We start from the raw sequence: 8,194 nt of genomic DNA, 5'->3' as shown, positions 1-8,194 counted from the left end.
AAACATCTCCTGATGATAAATACCCGCAGTATTCCTGCAGATTATCACAGTTCGCGGTTCCGTACAGTACCATATTGCAGGGTATCCCGGTGATTGATGGCCGGCTGATGTGTTCTGTGCCCACAGACTGCAGAGCTGCTGGGGGAATCTGCCACCGACACTCCCATCATCTATGACACGGCAGCCTCCTCCTATATACAAGCTTATGGGAAGTAACAGAAACAAATCCGGAGCTCATTACACAGGAGAGGCAGACGCACTGAGAAGACTGAGGTAATGTACATGCAACAGTATATGTATATATTGTATAGCGCATGTACTAGTATGGATAATATATATAAATAAATACAGTACAAATAGTATACAGTACATATATACAGGAAAATGTAGTATACAGTATAGTGTATATATAATAGGCATAGTACATGCAGCATACAGTAAATGTACACTCAGTGGACCCTTTATTTGAGTCCCCGCCCTTTCACGATTGGAGCATTGCAAGATGAGATCACATGACAAGTTTTCTGTGGATCAGTTTCAGAAATCTAATTGACGAAAGTGGTCAGAGGAGGATGTTAAGAATGGTTCTGCTGAAGAGCCAGTGCACAGTCCAAGCAAACTACAGCCGTTTATAAGACTGGTGCTCTTTTTAACGCATCTTACACACAACTTGTCATTTCCTAGCACTGATGGCTATAACAGCAGACCAGTTCCATCTTCATTGCTGCCTCAGGCTAACTGCACGTGGTGAGCATGATATCAGGCTGAGAAACTTGGCCCAATATCACACTCGTTAACTTGTCTTATACCCACAGATGAGAGGCGATTTTTCAGGCAAAATCTCCTAGCATCCCTTCTGTGAAAAGATTGGCAGTGTTTCCCATTGATTTCAATTGGTAACCTCACATCGCACGGCATGCGAGAGCCATATAATGCATTTTAGGTCCCATTAACATCAATGGGTCCTGAGTTCAAAGGAATGTAAAAAAATAGAACATGCCACAATTTTTTCCCTTGCTGCATTACAGTGAGGGAAAACATCGCTCATGTGTATGATCCATTCAGAAGTATGGAGTTCATATTCTCACTAGTTTTATGTGTCTAACAATGCACAAAACTCATGCATGATTCTCAGCTTTGTGAAGCCAGACTAACCTTTTACAGCACAGCGCTAAACACTGTACAACGCTCCCATTCATTTCAGAGGGACTGTTCACGCAAGGCTGAAAACGCTGAGTCTGCACTTTGACAGTGTTGCATGTTATATTTTCGGACGTTTTCAGCCCTGCGTTGTCCATTGAAATGAATGGGCAGCGGTTTCAGTGCTGATGAAAATGCGGCACAACTTGGTATCGCGCTTTTGGCAGCAATAAACGCTCTAGCTGCACTTCCTGAGTCAAAAAAAAAAATCAATACTCACCTTACAGGTGATCTCGCTGTCCCTGGCAGCGCTCTCAGGACTTGTCAGACAGCAGGGGAACTTTCGTAGTGACAGGGATTCAAAATCCCCACCTCCAGCGAGAGATTGCTCTGATTGGCTGAGTCGGCTGAGTGACAGCCGGCTGAGCCAATCAGAGCCAGCGCTGGATGCGTCCAATCATAGCCATTCATTCATTGAATGGCTATGATTGGACTCATCCAGCGCTGCCTCTGATTGGCTCAGCTGGCTGTCAGTCAGCCAATCAGAGCAATCTGCCGGCTTCACAAGGTCCCAACAGCGGCGACGGGGACAGCAGTTTAACCTGCTAGGTGAGTATTGATTTTTTTCCTTAATCAGCAGCCTTGGCTGTGTTTTCAGCTATGCTAAAAATGCAGCCAAAACGCTGGCATAACACATGCCAGCGCTGCTAAAACCGTGCAGAATCTGCAGTAAACACAGCGTTGAAAAACGCTGCATTTCTGCAAACGCCTGTGTGAGAAAGGCCTAATTCTTCATTCATATGTGTGCTGTACAAAAAACACTGTTTTTAATTTTTTTTTGGCAATTGTGTCATTTTAAAATCTATTTTTTTTTTCTGTTTAGATTAATTAAATAAACTGTGGGCGCAAAATACGCAATACACTCCTAGATGAATTAGCTAAGGGGTCTAGTTTTCAAAATGGGGTCATTTGTGGGGGTTCTCTATTGTTTTGGCCACTCAAGGGCTCTACGAGTGGGTAATGGGGCCTAAATCACCTTCAAGCAAAATGTCTGTTCTGAAAGCCACAGCTGCTCCTTTCGGTTTGGGCCCTGTAGTGCATACAGCCATAAGATTAGGGCCACAAAGGGTATATTTCTGAACACGGGACAAACAGGGGTATCCATTTTAGGGTGTAAATCCTCATTTTCACATGCATTATAAAAAAACGGTCTTTAAAATCACATATTTGCAAAAATATGACATTTTATTTTTTCTCCTCTAAATTGCATTAACTCCTGAAAAGAAACACTGCGGTCAAAATACTCATGACCCACCTCAGTGGATACATTAAGGGGTGTATTTTTTAAAATGGGGTCATTTGTGGGGGTATCTATCATTTTGACACCTATGAACCTTTGCAATCTTGGCTTGGTGTAGGAAAATAAAGTGTTCCTCAAAATGTTAATAATTATTAATGTTAAATTTGTACATCTCCTAAATGGTTAAAAAAAATAGTTTTTCTAATGTAAACAGATGGAAATATATAACTTATCAAAAACTTGCATAGTATGTTTGCACATATTTGACATATTGCAATTGAAAATGTGAAAAAAATGACAATGTTTTCAAAATGTTCCCAATTTTGGCACTTTTAATAAATATACACAAATTCTATTGCTCTATTTTTACCACTTAAGGGCTTATTTAGACGACCGTATATCAGCTCGGTTTTCACACCGAGCCGCTATACGGTGTCCTTGTCTGCAGGAGGGGGGGATGGAAGAGCCAGAAGCAGGAACTGAGCCCCCGCCCCTTCCCCTCGCCACTATTTGCAATGGGAGGGTCGGGGCAGAGCTAAGCGGCGGGACTTAGCTCCACCCCTGTATCACCGCTCCTATTGCAAATAGTGGCAAGGGGCGGAGAGGGGGCGGAAGCTCAGTTCCTGCTTCTGGCTTTTCCATCCTCCCCCCCCCCTGCAGACAGGGACACCGTACATCGGCTCGGCGGGAAAACCGAGCCAATATACGGTCGTCTAAATAAGCCCTTAATGAAGTACAATAAGTTGCGAAAAAATATTGTCAAAATTATTTGGATATGCAAAACCTTTATAGAGTTATTCTATGTTAAAGTGACACATGTCATATTTCCAAAAATTGGCCTGGTCATTTAGGCGCAAACAGGCTTGGTCCCTAAGGCGTTAATAGGCAGTATACCTACTTGGTGCAGCACACCTTTCTATGCCTTATCTATGTGCAAGTAGCGCCCTCTCCCCACACACCCAACACACACACACAGCATATTGTAGGTGTGTGGATGGTTGTTCATCAGTATATTGCACCTGTGCAATTGTCCTCCATATAGCAGTCTGCCTGTCTGCACGCTGTTGGGAAGTGGTGCTATACCTGCCCTTGTATCTGGCTATCAGCATACCAGTAAGTATGGCTGCTGGCAGTGATTTTTGATGGAGGTGGATTAGTGGTGTGGGGAATATTTTTTGCCACACACTCAATCCTCTGATACCTGTGGATGGATGTTAGGATGAATTGATGCAATGATTTGTAAATCTCATATAACCGTATTTTATTCACAATAGAACAGAACCCATATCAGAAGGTGAAAGTGAGACATTTTTCCATTTAATTTCAAAAAATGAACTCCTTTAGAAATTGATGGCAGCAACAAATTTAAAAAAAAGTTGTGACAGGGTTAACAAAAGGCTGCAAAAGTAAGTGTTGCTAATGAAAAGCAGCTGGAGGGTCAATTCTCTACTAAGTTACATGACTGTGTATAAGGGCTTATTCAGACGACTGTATATCAGCTGGGCTTTTACGCCGATATACCGTGTCCCTCTGTTCAGGGGGAGGAGGCTGGAAGAGTTGGGAGCAGTGCTCTGAGCTCCCTCCTTCTCTCTGCCTCCTGCCACTATTTGCAATGGGACGAGGCATTTGCATTATGAATTCCTCCGATGTTCAGTATTACTGTATTTGCTTACATGGGAGTATGTGTGATTCCTCTGACAATTCTCCTGTTAGAAACTGATGGGCGTAGACAGGAAAAACTGTTTGCCTGGCGATTAATATTGTCAATGACCCATTAAAGAAATGCAGGTGATTTATAACCAGGAGTTGCCGTAACGCACAAGAAACGCCCTTCAGTTATTACTGTCATGGTGCCGCTCACAGCTCCTGCATTTCACTTATTTCATACATATAGAAACCCTTGTGTACATTACCTACATAAATATTTGCATGCTTACTGCCGTGAATAGTGCGGCCTACGTGTGTGCAGGTGGAGACATTCATGTATTTGGTCATTTAGCCTCACATGACATCTCCATAATAACAGTACATCTTACGGGATGTGATCAGAATCTATTAGTAGTGCAGCCTCAGGCTTTGTGGGTGTAATATCAAGTGATCAAATCTCACAGTGATGGTTCATTCAGATGGGCAACAGAGTTGTGTCCTACATTCTCAGGCACAACTCACAAAGCGCTCAAACACCCCACCCATGTGCTATGCGATGTGCATATCTGCATGTTCTGTTGTGCAAGACTACCATGGAAATAGCACGCGCTGCGGTCTTCCCGTTTCGCAGCATTGTTGTGAGAAAAAAATCCACCACGTGAAAACACCCGTTGTAATAAGCTGTATTTTTGTGAGTTTTTTTGTGTATCTCGCAATGCACAAAGCTTGCACAATTTTCTCATCGATGTGAAGTCTCCCTAAGGCCCCTTTCGCACGACCGAAAAAAAAATTGCGTGAGATTTGTGTGTTGTGAGATGCACAAATCTTGCACGAATACGAACCCCATATAAATTAGCGGGTTTTTTTTCTGTATCACATTACGGGGAAAAAATCGTGGCCTCTCCTATCTTTGGGTGTTCCCTCGGAATGCCTCGTTCATTGTATTCAATAATAAAATAAAAGACCCGATGGTTTTGCATCCTGTACCTCACAGTTTGGATGATGACATGCCATTGGCCATCTGCATTGGAGGGCGTGTGAGAGAACGACATGGTGAACAAACACCTGAGTTCTCTATGGAATCAGCGGATGCAGAAGAACCCATGTAATTGGGATCTGTGTCCGGTGATTCCAAGAGAGGGGGCAGAGTCTGATTTGGTGGACGTTGTTTTCTGTGCAGCCGAACGGACACTTTGTCCAGACTTGTCCACATTACAGATCTCGGTCTGAAATGCTAGGTGGCCTGGAGGTTGGAGGGAAGGTTCCCCTGGGTCTGCATGTCATCTGGATATCATCCTCCAGGCTGGATCTTCCATACAAGATCTTTTCTGCTTATGGAAAAAATGTTGTTAGTGTTCCTAGTGGAGCTGGAATTAACTTGATTCATCATGAAGTGGTCAAATGCATGAGTTTAGGGGTACCCAATTCCAGTGCTATTGACACCACTTCTTGTCACAGAAAGTTTTGGAATATTTTGTCCCAGATGTATGTATTAAAATTGGTTTATTTCACACCGAGATTATTGCATTATGTCATGGAATCCCTCCCGACACAAGTGGTGTTTGGCTTGCCTTAGTTGCGGTTGCATAACCTAGTGGTGGATTGTGAAAAGGGGCACTGGAGCAGTATCCACCGGGTTGTTTTGTGCTTGAGAAAGGAGCTTGAAGAGCTCCGAAACGCGTTGCCCTACCTTGGGTCCATCTAATAAAATACTATTCACATCATCACTGAGGTGTCTTCCACCTTATTTAAGGAGATATTGATCTCAATTAGAACTCTTTTATTTGTGGTCTCATTAAGCAAGGCTTATGATAGGTGTTTTTTGAGGTTACCCTTAGCGCAGGATTTTTTTCTTTCTTTTACTTCTGTCAGGGCTGGTTAGGAACGAGTGACTGGAAGTCCCTACAACCAACCCTGTCCCAACCTACTTGCCCCCCTGGGCTAACCCCCAGGGCGACAACTGGGCGGCGGTCCCTACTCTGCACTAAAGGAACCCCGGGGACAGGGACAGGAGAGACCAACTAACCAGAAGACAGAAAACAACAAAACTCCAAGTCAAAACACACAGGAGGGACGTATCTCTTCAAAAAAGATTTATGAAAGACTTTATGAATCCTCCATGACTCCGGCTACACCAACTCAAAAGCCACCAGATTGCTGACTCTGGTAACGGGGAAAAGGTCCCACGAAACGTGTATAGATACACCAACTGACCAACGGAGAAGGAATCTGAGATGGTGCGTTTATTAGCATCACTCTTTAACATAACTCTTCTGGCCTGTTCTAAATTTTGTCTGACCTCACCCCAAACCTCTTGTAGCTTGGCAATTCTAGCATCAGCTGTGGGGTTCTCAGAAACAGAAGAACCCCCCAACAAACATCTGGGGTGATAACCCACATTACAGAAAAATGTCGAGGTACTGGATGCGGAATTGCAATGGTTAGTAATAGCAAATTCTGCCAACGCCAAAAACTCTGCCCACTGCTGTTGCCGAACGCTCCCATAGAGCCTGACATACTGAATAAGTTCTTGGTCCATGCGTTCCGTCTGTCCATTGGATTCAGGGTAAAAGGCTGTAGAGAATGATAACCCCTCCCCCAATTCTTACAGAATGCACAACAAAAACGGGTCACAAATTGTACCACCCAATCAGACACTACATCATCGGGGATACCATGCAACCGTACCACTTCCTTAATGAAAATGGACGCCAATTCAGTAACCTCTTCAATGGAACAAAATGAGCCATCTTAGTAAAACGGTCAACTACCACCCATATTACCGAATATCCTTGAGAAACGGGTAAGTCGGTAATAAAATCCATGGATACGTGCAACCATGCTCTGGATGGAACAGGCAGTGGCAGTATAGGCCCCTCAGGGCATCTTCTTCTACTCTTCCCATGAGCGCAGATGGTACAGGCCTCCACAAAACGTCTGCATAATTCTAACATACAACAGATTCCCGGGTGACCAACTAAGGCTGATGTATGGACCTCCTCCAGTACCTGCAACTGCCAGGCACTGGGTACGAAAAGCTTCCCTTCTGGAAGAGAAACCGAGACGTCAGCCTGAGCCGCCAAAATCTGGTTGGATATGTCTGATGTCAGGGCCGCCACCACTATCCCAGGTGGCAAGATCCCCTCAGAGTGCGAATCCTCCTACTCGGGAGCTCCAAAACTGTGAGATAAAGCATCAGCCCTGACGTTCTTACACCCTAGGATATATGTAACGACAAAATTAAAGCATGAGAAGAACAAAGCCTACCGGGCTTGTCACGAATTAAGACACTTGGCGAACTCTAGGTATATCAAATTTTTAGGATCCGTAAATACTGTAACTTGATGCTTAGCCCCTTCCAGAAAATGTCTCCACTCCTCAAACGCCCATTTGATGGCCAATAATTCTCTATTGCCAATATCATAGTTTCTTTCCGCCGGACCAAATTTCCTGGAAAAGAAAGCACGTGGCTGTAATTTGCTGAGAGGTGGAGCTTTGTGACAAAATCGCACCCACCCGATTTTCGGATGCGTCTACCTCCACCACGAAAGGCAGGTTAAGATCAGGTTGTATCAATATAGGGGTTGACGAGAATGCCTCCTTTAGGGTGCGTTCACACGAACGTATATCGGCTCGGTTTTCACGCCGAGCCGATAAACGTTGTCCTCATGTGCAGGGGGGGGGGGTGGGGGAGGCTGGAAGAACCCAGGAACAGGAACTGAGCTCCGGCCCCCTCTCTGCCTCCTCTCCACCCCTCTGCACTATTTGCAATGGGGAGAGGCGGAACGGGGGTGGGGCTAATTCCCGGAACTTAGCCCCGCCCCCGTTCCGCCTCCTCTCATTGAAAATAGTGCAGAGGGGCGGAGAGGAGGCAGAGAGGGGGCGGGAGCTCAGTTCCTGCTCCTGGGCTCTTCCAGCCTCCCCCCCCCCCCTGCACATGAGGACAACGTATATCGGCTCGGCGTGAAAACCGAGCCGATATACGTTCGTGTGAATGCACCCTTAGACCTACAAAGCCTCTATTGCCTGAGGTGACCAATTTACTAAATCATCGCCCTTTTTGGTTAGGTTTGGCCAGCATAAAAAAATAAACTTAGGGTAAAAATT

General features: G+C 44.8%; 1 protein-coding gene across 2 annotated transcripts in view; it reads left to right on the top strand.

The window, feature by feature from the left end:
- The first annotated feature begins 213 nt into the window (after positions 1-213).
- The window catches only part of LOC136627520 (von Willebrand factor A domain-containing protein 5A-like), a 217,266-nt gene continuing 209,285 nt past the window's right edge, over positions 214-8,194 (top strand). For both annotated transcript variants that reach the window (XM_066602699.1, XM_066602698.1), the window contains exon 1: positions 214-273. The gene's annotated coding sequence lies outside the window, so the exon portion shown is untranslated. The remainder of the gene's footprint in view (positions 274-8,194) is intronic.

The sequence above is a fragment of the Eleutherodactylus coqui genome, chromosome 5 (assembly GCF_035609145.1).
Source record: "Eleutherodactylus coqui strain aEleCoq1 chromosome 5, aEleCoq1.hap1, whole genome shotgun sequence".
Lineage (NCBI taxonomy): Eukaryota > Metazoa > Chordata > Amphibia > Anura > Eleutherodactylidae > Eleutherodactylus > Eleutherodactylus coqui.
The sequence above is the reverse complement of the archived record's forward strand: the minus strand, read 5'-3'. Positions and strand labels throughout refer to the sequence as shown.